The sequence below is a fragment of the Salvelinus fontinalis genome, chromosome 15 (genome assembly GCF_029448725.1).
Source record: "Salvelinus fontinalis isolate EN_2023a chromosome 15, ASM2944872v1, whole genome shotgun sequence".
Lineage (NCBI taxonomy): Eukaryota > Metazoa > Chordata > Actinopteri > Salmoniformes > Salmonidae > Salvelinus > Salvelinus fontinalis.
In genome coordinates, this window is record NC_074679.1 from 13568224 (window position 1) to 13582661 (window position 14438).

Sequence of the window (14438 nt, forward strand, 5' to 3'; positions counted from 1 at the left end):
TAATGCTCTCTCCCCCCTCTTTTCTCTATAATGCTCGCTCTCCCCTCTTTTCTCTGTAATGCTCTCCCCCCTCTTTTCTCTGTAATACTCTCCCCCCTCTTTTCTCTGTAATACTCTCCACCCTCTTTTTTCTGTAATACTCTCCCCCTCTTTCCTCTGTAATGCTCCCTCTCCCTTCTTTTCTCTGTAATGCTCTGTCCCTTCTTTCCTCTGTAATACCCCCCCCCTCTTTTCTCTGTAATACTCTCCCCCCTATTTTCTCTGTAATGCTCTCCCCCCTCTTTTCTCTGTAATGCTCTGTCCCTTCTTTTCTCTGTAATGCTCTCCCCCATCTTTCCTCTGTAATGCTCTGCCCCCTCTTTTCTCTGTAATACTCTCCCCCCTCTTTTCTCTGTAATACTCTCTCCCCTCTTTTCTCTGTAATACTCTGCCCCCTCTTTTCTCTGTAATACTCTCCCCCCTCTTTTCTCTGTAATACTCTCTCCCCTCTTTTCTCTGTAATGCTCTCCCCCTCTTTTCTCTGTAATATTCTCCCCCTTCTTTTCTATGTATTCCTCTCCCCCTCTTTTCTCTGTAATGCTCTCCCCCCTCTTTTCTCTGTAATGCTCTCCCCCCTCTTTTCTCTGTAATGCTCTCCCCCTCTTTTCTCTGTAACACTCTCCCCCCACTTTTCTCTGTAATACTCTCCCCCCTCTTTTCTCTGTAATACTCTCCCCTCTTTTCTCTGTAAAACACTCGGTCCCCTCTTTTCTCTGTAATACTCTCCCCCCTCTTTCCTCTGTAATACTCTCCCCCCTCTTTTTTCTGTAATACTCTCCCCCCTCTTTTCTCTGTAATACTCTCCCCCCTCTTTTCTCTGTAATGCTCCCCCCCTCTTTTCTCTGTAATGCTCTCCCCCTATTTTCTCTGTAATTCTCTCCCCCTTCTTTTCTCTGTAATATTCTCCTCCGTCTTTTCTCTGTAATGCTCTCCCCCCTCTTTTCTCTGTAATGCTCTGTCCCTTCTTTCCTCTGTAATACTCTCCCCCCTCTTTTCTCTGTAATACTCTCCCCCCTCTTTTCTCTGTAATGCTCTGTCCCTTCTTTTCTCTGTAATGCTCTCCCCCCTCTTTCCTCTGTAATGCTCTCCCCCCTCTTTCCTCTGTAATGCTCTGCCCCCTCTTTTCTCTGTAATACTCTCCCCCCTCTTTTCTCTGTAATACTCTCTCCCCTCTTTTCTCTGTAATGCTCTGCACCCTCTTTTCTCTGTATTCCTCTCCCCCCTCTTTTCTCTGTAATACTCTCTCCCCTCTTTTCTCTGTAATACTCTCCCCCCTCTTTTCTCTGTAATACTCTCCCCCCTCTTTTCTCTGTAATACTCTCTCCCCCTTCTTTTCACTGTAATGCTCTCTCTCCCCTCTTTTCTCTGTAATGCTCTGCCCCCTCTTTTCTCTGTAATACTCTCCCCCTCTTTCCTCTGTAATACTCTCCCCCCTCTTTTCTCTGTAATAGTCTCCCCCTCTTTCCTCTGTAATGCTCCCTCTCCCTTCTTTTCTCTGTAATACTCTACCTCCTCTTTTCTCTGTAATACTCTCTCCCCTCTTTTCTCTGTAATACTCTCTCCCCTCTTTTCTCTGTAATGCTCTGCCCGCTCGTTTCTCTGTAATGCTCTCCCCCCTCTTTCCTCTGTAATACTCCCCCCCCTCTTTTCTCTGTAATACTCTCCCCCCTCCTTTCTCTGTAATGCTCTCCCCCCTCTTTTCTCTGTAATACTCTCCCCCCTCTTTTCTCTGTAATACTCTCCCCCCTCTTTTCTCTGTAATACTCCCCCCCTCTTTTCTCTGTAATACTCTCTCTCCCTTCTTTTCACTGTAATGCTCTCCCTCCCCTCTTTTCTCTGTAATACTCTCCCCCCTCTTTTCTCTGTAAAACTCTCTCTCCCTTCTTTTCTCTGTAATGCTCTCTCCCCCCTCTTTTCTCTATAATGCTCGCTCTCCCCTCTTTTCTCTGTAATGCTCTCCCCCCTCTTTTCTCTGTAATACTCTCCCCCCTCTTTTCTCTGTAATACTCTCCACCCTCTTTTTTCTGTAATACTCTCCCCCTCTTTCCTCTGTAATGCTCCCTCTCCCTTCTTTTCTCTGTAATGCTCTGTCCCTTCTTTCCTCTGTAATACCCCCCCCCTCTTTTCTCTGTAATACTCTCCCCCCTATTTTCTCTGTAATGCTCTCCCCCCTCTTTTCTCTGTAATGCTCTGTCCCTTCTTTTCTCTGTAATGCTCTCCCCCATCTTTCCTCTGTAATGCTCTGCCCCCTCTTTTCTCAGTAATACTCTCCCCCCTCTTTTCTCTGTAATACTCTCTCCCCTCTTTTCTCTGTAATACTCTGCCCCCTCTTTTCTCTGTAATACTCTCCCCCCTCTTTTCTCTGTAATACTCTCTCCCCTCTTTTCTCTGTAATGCTCTCCCCCTCTTTTCTCTGTAATATTCTCCCCCTTCTTTTCTATGTATTCCTCTCCCCCTCTTTTCTCTGTAATGCTCTCCCCCCTCTTTTCTCTGTAATGCTCTCCCCCCTCTTTTCTCTGTAATGCTCTCCCCCCTCTTTTCTCTGTAATACTCTCCCCCCTCTTTTCTCTGTGACTCTCTCCCCTCTTTTCTCTGTAATACTCTCCCCCCTCTTTTCTCTGTAATACTCTCCCCCCTCTTTTCTCTGTAATACTCTCTCCCCCTTCTTTTCACTGTAATGCTCTCTCTCCCCTCTTTTCTCTGTAATGCTCTGCCCCCTCTTTTCTCTGTAATACTCTCCCCCTCTTTCCTCTGTAATACTCTCCCCCCTCTTTTCTCTGTAATAGTCTCTCCCCCCTCTTTTCTCTGTAATTCCCCCCCCTCTTTTCTCTGTAATACTCTCCCCCTCTTTCCTCTGTAATGCTCCCTCTCCCTTCTTTTCTCTGTAATACTCTACCCCCTCTTTTCTCTGTAATACTCTCTCCCCTCTTTTCTCTGTAATACTCTCCCCCCTCTTTTCTCTGTAATGCTCTCCTCCCCGTTTTCTCTGTAATACTCTCTCCCCTCTTTTCTCTGTAATGCTCTGCCCGCTCGTTTCTCTGTAATGCTCTCCCCCCTCTTTCCTCTGTAATACTCCCCCCCCTCTTTTCTCTGTAATACTCTCCCCCCTCCTTTCTCTGTAATGCTCTCCCCCCTCTTTTCTCTGTAATACTCTCCCCCCTCTTTTCTCTGTAATACTCTCCCCCCTCTTTTCTCTGTAATACTCCCCCCCTCTTTTCTCTGTAATACTCTCTCTCCCTTCTTTTCACTGTAATGCTCTCCCTCCCCTCTTTTCTCTGTAATACTCTCCCCCCTCTTTTCTCTGTAAAACTCTCTCTCCCTTCTTTTCTCTGTAATGCTCTCTCCCCCCTCTTTTCTCTATAATGCTCGCTCTCCCCTCTTTTCTCTGTAATGCTCTCCCCCCTCTTTTCTCTGTAATACTCTCCCCCCTCTTTTCTCTGTAATACTCTCCACCCTCTTTTTTCTGTAATACTCTCCCCCTCTTTCCTCTGTAATGCTCCCTCTCCCTTCTTTTCTCTGTAATGCTCTGTCCCTTCTTTCCTCTGTAATACCCCCCCCTCTTTTCTCTGTAATACTCTCCCCCCTCTTTTCTCTGTAATGCTCTCCCCCCTCTTTTCTCTGTAATGCTCTGTCCCTTCTTTTCTCTGTAATGCTCTCCCCCATCTTTCCTCTGTAATGCTCTGCCCCCTCTTTTCTCTGTAATACTCTCCCCCCTCTTTTCTCTGTAATACTCTCTCCCCTCTTTTCTCTGTAATACTCTTTCCCCTCTTTTCTCTGTAATACTCTCCCCCCTCTTTTCTCTGTAATACTCTCTCCCCTCTTTTCTCTGTAATGCTCTCCCCCTCTTTTCTCTGTAATATTCTCCCCCTTCTTTTCTATGTATTCCTCTCCCCCTCTTTTCTCTGTAATGCTCTCCCCCCTCTTTTCTCTGTAATACTCTCCCCCCTCTTTTCTCTGTAATACTCTCCCCCCTCTTTTCTCTGTAATACTCTCCCCCCTCTTTTCTCTGTAATACTCTCTCTCCCTTCTTTTCACTGTGATGCTCTCTCTCCCCTCTTTTCTCTGTAATGCTCTGCCCCCTCTTTTCTCTGTAATACTCTCCCCCTCTTTCCTCTGTAATACTCTCCCCCCTCTTTTCTCTGTAATGCTCTCTCCCCCCTCTTTTCTCTGTAATTCCCCCCCCCTCTTTTCTCTGTAATACTCTCCCCCTCTTTCCTCTGTAATGCTCCCTCTCCCTTCTTTTCTCTGTAATACTCTACCTCCTCTTTTCTCTGTAATACTCTCTCCCCTCTTTTCTCTGTAATACTCTCCCCCCTCTTTTCTCTGTAATGCTCTCCTCCCCGTTTTCTCTGTAATACTCTCTCCCCTCTTTTCTCTGTAATGCTCTGCCCGCTCGTTTCTCTGTAATGCTCTCCCCCCTCTTTCCTCTGTAATACTCCCCCCCCTCTTTTCTCTGTAATACTCTCCCCCCTCCTTTCTCTGTAATGCTCTCCCCCCTCTTTTCTCTGTAATACTCTCCCCCCTCTTTTCTCTGTAATACTCTCCCCCCTCTTTTCTCTGTAATACTCCCCCCCCTCTTTTCTCTGTAATACTCTCTCTCCCTTCTTTTCACTGTAATGCTCTCCCTCCCCTCTTTTCTCTGTAATACTCTCCCCCCTCTTTTCTCTGTAAAACTCTCTCTCCCTTCTTTTCTCTGTAATGCTCTCTCCCCCCTCTTTTCTCTATAATGCTCGCTCTCCCCTCTTTTCTCTGTAATGCTCTCCCCCCTCTTTTCTCTGTAATACTCTCCCCCCTCTTTTCTCTGTAATACTCTCCACCCTCTTTTTTCTGTAATACTCTCCCCCTCTTTCCTCTGTAATGCTCCCTCTCCCTTCTTTTCTCTGTAATGCTCTGTCCCTTCTTTCCTCTGTAATACCCCGCCCCTCTTTTCTCTGTAATACTCTCCCCCCTCTTTTCTCTGTAATACTCTCTCCCCTCTTTTCTCTGTAATACTCTGCCCCCTCTTTTCTCTGTAATACTCTCCCCCCTCTTTTCTCTGTAATACTCTCTCCCCTCTTTTCTCTGTAATGCTCTCCCCCTCTTTTCTCTGTAATATTCTCCCCCTTCTTTTCTATGTATTCCTCTCCCCCTCTTTTCTCTGTAATGCTCTCCCCCCTCTTTTCTCTGTAATGCTCTCCCCCCTCTTTTCTCTGTAATGCTCTCCCCCCTCTTTTCTCTGTAATACTCTCCCCCCTCTTTTCTCTGTAATACTCTCTCCCCTCTTTTCTCTGTAATACTCTCCCCCCTCTTTTCTCTGTAATACTCTCCCCCCTCTTTTCTCTGTAATACTCTCTCCCCCTTCTTTTCACTGTAATGCTCTCTCTCCCCTCTTTTCTCTGTAATGCTCTGCCCCCTCTTTTCTCTGTAATACTCTCCCCCTCTTTCCTCTGTAATACTCTCCCCCCTCTTTTCTCTGTAATGCTCTCTCCCCCCTCTTTTCTCTGTAATTCCCCCCCCTCTTTTCTCTGTAATACTCTCCCCCTCTTTCCTCTGTAATGCTCCCTCTCCCTTCTTTTCTCTGTAATACTCTACCCCCTCTTTTCTCTGTAATACTCTCTCCCCTCTTTTCTCTGTAATACTCTCCCCCCTCTTTTCTCTGTAATGCTCTCCTCCCCGTTTTCTCTGTAATACTCTCTCCCCTCTTTTCTCTGTAATGCTCTGCCCGCTCGTTTCTCTGTAATGCTCTCCCCCCTCTTTCCTCTGTAATACTCCCCCCCCTCTTTTCTCTGTAATACTCTCCCCCCTCCTTTCTCTGTAATGCTCTCCCCCCTCTTTTCTCTGTAATACTCTCCCCCCTCTTTTCTCTGTAATACTCTCCCCCCTCTTTTCTCTGTAATACTCCCCCCCTCTTTTCTCTGTAATACTCTCTCTCCCTTCTTTTCACTGTAATGCTCTCCCTCCCCTCTTTTCTCTGTAATACTCTCCCCCCTCTTTTCTCTGTAAAACTCTCTCTCCCTTCTTTTCTCTGTAATGCTCTCTCCCCCCTCTTTTCTCTATAATGCTCGCTCTCCCCTCTTTTCTCTGTAATGCTCTCCCCCCTCTTTTCTCTGTAATACTCTCCCCCCTCTTTTCTCTGTAATACTCTCCACCCTCTTTTTTCTGTAATACTCTCCCCCTCTTTCCTCTGTAATGCTCCCTCTCCCTTCTTTTCTCTGTAATGCTCTGTCCCTTCTTTCCTCTGTAATACCCCCCCCCTCTTTTCTCTGTAATACTCTCCCCCCTCTTTTCTCTGTAATGCTCTCCCCCCTCTTTTCTCTGTAATGCTCTGTCCCTTCTTTTCTCTGTAATGCTCTCCCCCATCTTTCCTCTGTAATGCTCTGCCCCCTCTTTTCTCTGTAATACTCTCCCCCCTCTTTTCTCTGTAATACTCTCTCCCCTCTTTTCTCTGTAATACTCTGCCCCCTCTTTTCTCTGTAATACTCTCCCCCCTCTTTTCTCTGTAATACTCTCTCCCCTCTTTTCTCTGTAATGCTCTCCCCCTCTTTTCTCTGTAATATTCTCCCCCTTCTTTTCTATGTATTCCTCTCCCCCTCTTTTCTCTGTAATGCTCTCCCCCCTCTTTTCTCTGTAATGCTCTCCCCCCTCTTTTCTCTGTAATGCTCTCCCCCCTCTTTTCTCTGTAATACTCTCCCCCCTCTTTTCTCTGTAATACTCTCCCCCCTCTTTTCTCTGTAATACTCTCCCCCCTCTTTTCTCTGTAATACTCTCTCTCCCTTCTTTTCACTGTAATGCTCTCTCTCCCCTCTTTTCTCTGTAATGCTCTGCCCCCTCTTTTCTCTGTAATACTCTCCCCCTCTTTCCTCTGTAATACTCTCCCCCCTCTTTTCTCTGAAATGCTCTCTCCCCCCTCTTTTCTCTGTAATGCCCCCCCCTCTTTTCTCTGTAATACTCTCCCCCTCTTTCCTCTGTAATGCTCCCTCTCCCTTCTTTTCTCTGTAATACTCTACCCCCTCTTTTCTCTGTAATACTCTCTCCCCTCTTTTCTCTGTAATACTCTCCCCCCTCTTTTCTCTGTAATGCTCTCCTCCCTGTTTTCTCTGTAATACTCTCTCCCCTCTTTTCTCTGTAATGCTCTGCCTGCTCTTTTCTCTGTAATGCTCTCCCCCCTCTTTCCTCTGTAATACTCCCCCCCTCTTTTCTCTGTAATACTCTCCCCCCTCTTTTCTCTGTAATGCTCTCCCCCTCTTTTCTCTGTAATACTCTCCCCCCTCTTTTCTCTGTAATACTCTCCCCCCTCTTTTCTCTGTAATACTCTCCCCCCTCTTTTCTCTGTAATACTCTCTCTCCCTTCTTTTCACTGTAATGCTCTCTCTCCCCTCTTTTCTCTGTAATACTCTCCCCCCTCTTTTCTCTGTAAAACTCTCTCTCCCTTCTTTTCTCTGTAATACTCTCTCCCCTCTTTCCTCTGTAATACTCTCCCCCATCTTTTCTCTGTAATACTCTCCCCCTCTTTTCTCTGTAACACTCTCCCCCCTCTTTTCTCTGTAATACGCTCTCCCTTCTTTTCTCTGTAACACTCTCCCCCCACTTTTCTCTGTAATACTCTCCCCCCTCTTTTCTCTGTAATGCTCTCCCCCTCTTTTCTCTGTAATACTCTCCACCCTCTTTTCTCTGTAATACTCTCCCCCCTCTTTTCTCTGTAAAACTCTCTCTCCCTTCTTTTCTCTGTAATGCTCTCTCCCCCCTCTTTTCTCTATAATTCTCGCTCTCCCCTCTTTTCTCTGTAATGCTCTCCCCCCTCTTTTCTCTGTAATACTCTCCCCCCTCTTTTCTCTGTAATACTCTCCACCCTCTTTTTTCTGTAATACTCTCCCCCTCTTTCCTCTGTAATGCTCCCTCTCCCTTCTTTTCTCTGTAATGCTCTGTCCCTTCTTTCCTTTGTAATACCCCCCCTCTTTCCTCTGTAATGCTCTGCCCCCTCTTTTCTCTGTAATACTCTCCCCCCTCTTTTCTCTGTAATACTCTCTCCCCTCTTTTCTCTGTAATGCTCTGCCCCCTCTTTTCTCTGTAATACTCTCCCCCCTCTTTTCTCTGTAATACTCTCTCCCCCTCTTTTCTCTGTAATATTCTCCCCCTCTTTTCTCTGTAATATTCTCCCCCTTCTTTTCTATGTATTCCTCTCCCCCTCTTTTCTCTGTAATGCTCTCCCCCCTCTTTTCTCTGTAATGCTCTCCCCCCTCTTTTCTCTGTAATACTCTCCCCCCTCTTTTCTCTGTAATACTCTCCCCCCTCTTTTCTCTGTAATACTCTCCCCCCTCTTTTCTCTGTAATACTCTCCCCCCTCTTTTCTCTGTAATACTCTCCCCCCTCTTTTCTCTGTAATACTCTCTCTCCCTTCTTTTCACTGTAATGCTCTCTCTCCCCTCTTTTCTCTGTAATGCTCTGCCCCCTCTTTTCTCTGTAATACTCTCCCCCTCTTTCCTCTGTAATACTCTCCCCCCTCTTTTCTCTGAAATGCTCTCTCCCCCCTCTTTTCTCTGTAATGCCCCCCCCTCTTTTCTCTGTAATACTCTCCCCCTCTTTCCTCTGTAATGCTCCCTCTCCCTTCTTTTCTCTGTAATACTCTACCCCCTCTTTTCTCTGTAATACTCTCTCCCCTCTTTTCTCTGTAATACTCTCCCCCCTCTTTTCTCTGTAATGCTCTCCTCCCTGTTTTCTCTGTAATACTCTCTCCCCTCTTTTCTCTGTAATGCTCTGCCCGCTCTTTTCTCTGTAATGCTCTCCCCCCTCTTTCCTCTGTAATACTCCCCCCCTCTTTTCTCTGTAATACTCTCCCCCCTCTTTTCTCTGTGATGCTCTCCCCCCTCTTTTCTCTGTAATACTCTCCCCCCTCTTTTCTCTGTAATACTCTCCCCCCTCTTTTCTCTGAAATGCTCTCTCCCCCCTCTTTTCTCTGTAATGCCCCCCCCTCTTTTCTCTGTAATACTCTCCCCCTCTTTCCTCTGTAATGCTCCCTCTCCCTTCTTTTCTCTGTAATACTCTACCCCCTCTTTTCTCTGTAATACTCTCTCCCCTGTTTTCTCTGTAATACTCTCTCCCCTCTTTTCTCTGTAATGCTCTGCCCGCTCTTTTCTCTGTAATGCTCTCCCCCCTCTTTCCTCTGTAATACTCCCCCCCTCTTTTCTCTGTAATACTCTCCCCCCTCTTTTCTCTGTAATACTCTCCCCCCTCTTTTCTCTGTAATACTCTCCCCCCTCTTTTCTCTGTAATACTCTCTCTCCCTTCTTTTCACTGTAATGCTCTCTCTCCCCTCTTTTCTCTGTAATACTCTCCCCCCTCTTTTCTCTGTAAAACTCTCTCTCCCTTCTTTTCTCTGTAATGCTCTCTCCCCCCTCTTTTCTCTGTAATACTCTCCCCCCTCTTTTCTCTGTAATACTCTCCCCCGACTTTTCTCTGTAATACTCTCTCCCCTCTTTCCTCTGTAATACTCTCCCCCATCTTTTCTCTGTAATACTCTCCCCCTCTTTTCTCTGTAACACTCTCCCCCCTCTTTTCTCTGTAATACGCTCTCCCTTCTTTTCTCTGTAACACTCTCCCCCCACTTTTCTCTGTAATACTCTCCCCCCTCTTTTCTCTGTAATACTCTCCCCCTCTTTTCTCTGTAATACTCTCCACCCTCTTTTCTCTGTAATGCTCTCCCCTCTTTTCGCTGTAAAACCCTTTGTCCCCTCTTTTCTCTGTAATACTCTCCCCCCTCTTTCCTCTGTAATACTCTCCCCCCTCTTTTCTCTGTAATACTCTCCCCCCTCTTATCTCTGTAGTACTCTCCCCCCTCTTTTCTCTGTAATGCTCCCCCCCTCTTTTCTCTGTAATGCTCTCCCCCTCTTTTCTCTGTAATACTCTCCCCCTCTTTCCTCTGTAATACTCTCCCCCCTCTTTTCTCTGTAATGCTCTCCCCCCTCTTTCCTCTGTAATACTCCCCCCCCTCTTTTCTCTGTAATACTCTCCCCCCTCTTTTCTCTGTAATGCTCTCCCCCCTCTTTTCTCTGTAATACTCTCCCCCCTCTTTTCTCTGTAATGCTCTGCCCCCTCTTTTCTCTGTAATACTCTCCCCCCGCTTTTCTCTGTAATACTCTCTCCCCTCTTTTCTCTGTAATGCTCTCCCCCCTCTTTTCTCTGTAATACTCTCCCCCTTCTTTTCTCTGTATTCCTCTCCCCCTCTTTTCTCTGTAATGCTCCCCCCCTTTTTTCTCTGTAATGCTCTCCCCCCTCTTTTCTCTGTAATACTCTCCCCCCTCTTTTCTCTGTAATACTCTCCCCCTCTTTTCTCTGTAATACTCTCTCTCCCTTCTTTTCACTGTAATGCTCTCTCTCCCCTCTTTTCTCTGTAATACTCTCCCCCTCTTTCCTCTGTAATGCTCCCTCTCCCTTCTTTTCTCTGTAATACTCTACCCCCTCTTTTCTCTGTAATACTCTCTCCCCTGTTTTCTCTGTAATACTCTCTCCCCTCTTTTCTCTGTAATGCTCTGCCCGCTCTTTTCTCTGTAATGCTCTCCCCCCTCTTTCCTCTGTAATACTCCCCCCCTCTTTTCTCTGTAATACTCTCCCCCCTCTTTTCTCTGTAATACTCTCCCCCCTCTTTTCTCTGTAATACTCTCCCCCCTCTTTTCTCTGTAATACTCTCTCTCCCTTCTTTTCACTGTAATGCTCTCTCTCCCCTCTTTTCTCTGTAATACTCTCCCCCCTCTTTTCTCTGTAAAACTCTCTCTCCCTTCTTTTCTCTGTAATGCTCTCTCCCCCCTCTTTTCTCTGTAATACTCTCCCCCCTCTCTTCTCTGTAATACCCCCCCGACTTTTCTCTGTAATACTCTCTCCCCTCTTTCCTCTGTAATACTCTCCCCCATCTTTTCTCTGTAATACTCTCCCCCTCTTTTCTCTGTAACACTCTCCCCCCTCTTTTCTCTGTAATACGCTCTCCCTTCTTTTCTCTGTAACACTCTCCCCCCACTTTTCTCTGTAATACTCTCCCCCCTCTTTTCTCTGTAATACTCTCCCCCTCTTTTCTCTGTAATACTCTCCACCCTCTTTTCTCTGTAATGCTCTCCCCTCTTTTCGCTGTAAAACCCTTTGTCCCCTCTTTTCTCTGTAATACTCTCCCCCCTCTTTCCTCTGTAATACTCTCCCCCCTCTTTTCTCTGTAATACTCTCCCCCCTCTTATCTCTGTAGTACTCTCCCCCCTCTTTTCTCTGTAATGCCCCCCCCTCTTTTCTCTGTAATGCTCTCCCCCTCTTTTCTCTGTAATACTCTCCCCCTCTTTCCTCTGTAATACTCTCCCCCCTCTTTTCTCTGTAATGCTCTCCCCCCTCTTTCCTCTATAATACTACCCCCCCCTCTTTTCTCTGCAATATTCTCCCCCCTCTTTTCTCTGTAATGCTCTCCCCCCTCTTTTCTCTGTAATACTCTCCCCCCTCTTTTCTCTGTAATGCTCTGCCCCCTCTTTTCTCTGTAAAATTCTCCCCCCTCTTTTTTCTGTAATACTCTCTCCCCTCTTTTCTCTGTAATGCTCTCCCCCTCTTTTCTCTGTAATACTCTCCCCCTTGTTTTCTCTGTATTCCTCTCCCCCTCTTTTCTCTGTAATGCTCCCCCCCTTTTTTCTCTGTAATGCTCTCCCCCCTCTTTTCTCTGTAATACTCTCCCCCCTCTTTTTTCTGTAATACTCTCCCCCTCTTTTCTCTGTAATACTCTCTCTCCCTTCTTTTCACTGTAATGCTCTCTCTCCCTTCTTTTCACTGTAATGCTCTCTCTCCCCTCTTTTCTCTGTAATACTGTCCCCCTCTTTTCTCTGTAATGCTCTCTCTCCCTTCTTTTCTCTGTAATGCTCTCTCCCCCCTCTTTTCTCTGTAATGCTCTCCCCCCTCTTTTCTCTGTAATACTCTCCCCCTTCTTTTCTCTGTAATACTCTCTCCCCTCTTTTCTCTGTAATACTCTCTCCCCTCTTTTCTCTGTAATGCTCTCTCCCCCCTCTTTTCTCTGTAATGCTCTCCCCCCTCTTTTCTCTGTAATACTCTCCCACCTCTTTTCTTTGTAATACTCTCCCCCCTCTTTTCTCTGCAATACTCTCCCCCTCTTTTCTCTGTAATGCTCTCTCTCCCTTCTTTTCTCTGTAATGCTCTCTCCCCCCTATTTTCTCTGTAATGCTCTCCCCCCTCTTTTCTCTGTAATACTCTCCCCCCTCTTTTCTCTGTAATACTCTCTCCCCCCTTTTCTCTGTAATGCTCTCTCCCCCTTCTTTTCTCTGTAATGCTCTCTCCCCCCTCTTTTCTCAGTAATGCTCTCCCCCCTCTTTTCTCTGTAATACTCTCCCCCCTCTTTTCTCTGTAATACTCTCCCCCCTCTTTTCTCTGTAATACTCTCCCCCTCTTTTCTCTGTAATGCTCTCTCTCCCCTCTTTTCTCTGTAATGCTCTCTCCCCCCTCTTTTCTCTGTAATGCTCTCCCCCCTCTTTTCTCTCTAATACTCTCCTCCCTCTTTTTTCTGTAATACTCTCTCCCCTCTTTTCTCTGTAATACTCTCCCCCCTCTTTTCTCTGTAATACTCCCCCCCTCTTTGTAATACTCTCTCCCTTCTTTTCTCTGTAATACTCTCCCCCTCTTTTCTCTGTAATGCTCTCTCTCCCTTCTTTTCTCTGTAATGCTCTCTCTCCCTTCTTTTCTCTGTAATGCTCTCTCCCCCCTCTTTTCTCTGTATTGCTCTCTTCCCCCTCTTTTCTCTGTAACACTCTCCCCCCTCTTTTCTCTGTAAAACTCTCTGTCCCCTCTTTTCTCTGTAATACTCTCCCCTCTTTTCTCTGTAATACTTTCCCCCCTCTTTTCTCTGTAATACTCTCCCCCCTCTTTTCTATGTAATACTCTCTCTCCCCTCTTTTCTCTGTAATACTCTCTCCCTTCTTTTCTCTGTAATGCACTCCCCCCTCTTTTCTCTGTAATACTCTCCCCCCTCTTTTCTCTGTAATACTCTCTCCCCTCTTTTCTCTCCTTGCTGTTGTTTCCCTTTTTTTTGTGCAGCTGTTGTTTGTTGTGTTGTGTTGTGTGTGTTGTGAGCTAGTGTTTGTTGTGTGTGAGCTAGTGTTTGTTGTGTGTGTTGTGTGTGTTGTGAGCTAGTGTTTGTTGTGTGTGAGCTACTGTTTGTTGTGTATGTTGTGTGTGTTGTGAGCTAGTGTTTGTTGTGTGTGTTGTGAGCTAGTGTTTGTTGTGTGTGTTGTGAGCTAGTGTGTGTGTTTATGTATGTACTTGTGCCTGAGCTTGCAACTTTTAAAAAGTGGGGTAAATGAAAGGTTATTGTCATGACTCACTTGACATGCTGAGCTAACTGGTGGAACACAGAGCCAAACACAGTGGCAGATAGCATGACCTTTGAAAGGTCATCGTAACCCTCACTTACCTTCTAAACCCAAGAAGCCTGGGCAAATTGGGGTTAAGCCTGGGTTCACTCAAACTACAGAGTGCTTTGTCAAATACTTTTGACTTAGCGTTTTCATCATATTTTCATTTCAGTTGTGAAATGTTATAGATTTTTGAAGAATGGACGGGATGATCAGGAAGTTCATTGCTTTGAACCGACACCTCATTGCTCAGCATGACTGACATCCCACGGTGAAACACCGATGTCCCTCACGTCAAATGAGCTGTGATTTCAGTGACACGGTTCACCATTGTCTAATTTGTAATGACATTTAAAAGTGCAGCGCTCCATGCAAGCCTCAGAGGGTAAATTACCCTTCTATGGGTACATCCAGAGAGCCAAGGCCTGGTCCCAGCAGGGGCCGGACCTCAGAGCGTTGTGCGCTGCCGGGCTTTACTGGGCTCTCCAATATCCCGAGGCCATGCCTGAGGGCTCCTCAGCCGGCTCTGTCATGTCCTTGACAGCCTACAATCTACTAGATTCAGCTCCTATTGACCTCCAGCAACCAGCAGAAGACCTTTATCTCAGCATTGCCAGCCCTGTTGAAGCCAAAAGTCCCAGCCAGACCTTCCACAGACACACAGATAGGAAGGGATCCGGGGGTTAACAGCTTCACACCAGACCTTCCACAGACACACAGAGAGGAAGGGGTCCGGGGGTTAACAGCTTCACACCAGACCTTCCACAGACACACAGAGAGGAAGGGGTCCGGGGTTAACAGCTTCACACCAGACCTTCCACAGACACACAGAGAGGAAGGGGTCCGGGGTTAACAGCTTCACACCAGACCTTCCACAGACACACAGAGAGGAAGGGGTCCGGGGTTAACAGCTTCACACCAGACCTTCCACAGACACACAGAGAGGAAGGGGTCCGGGGGTTAACAGCTTCACACCAGACCTTCCACAGACACACAGAGAGGAAGGGGTCCGGGGTTAACAGCTTCACACCAGACCTT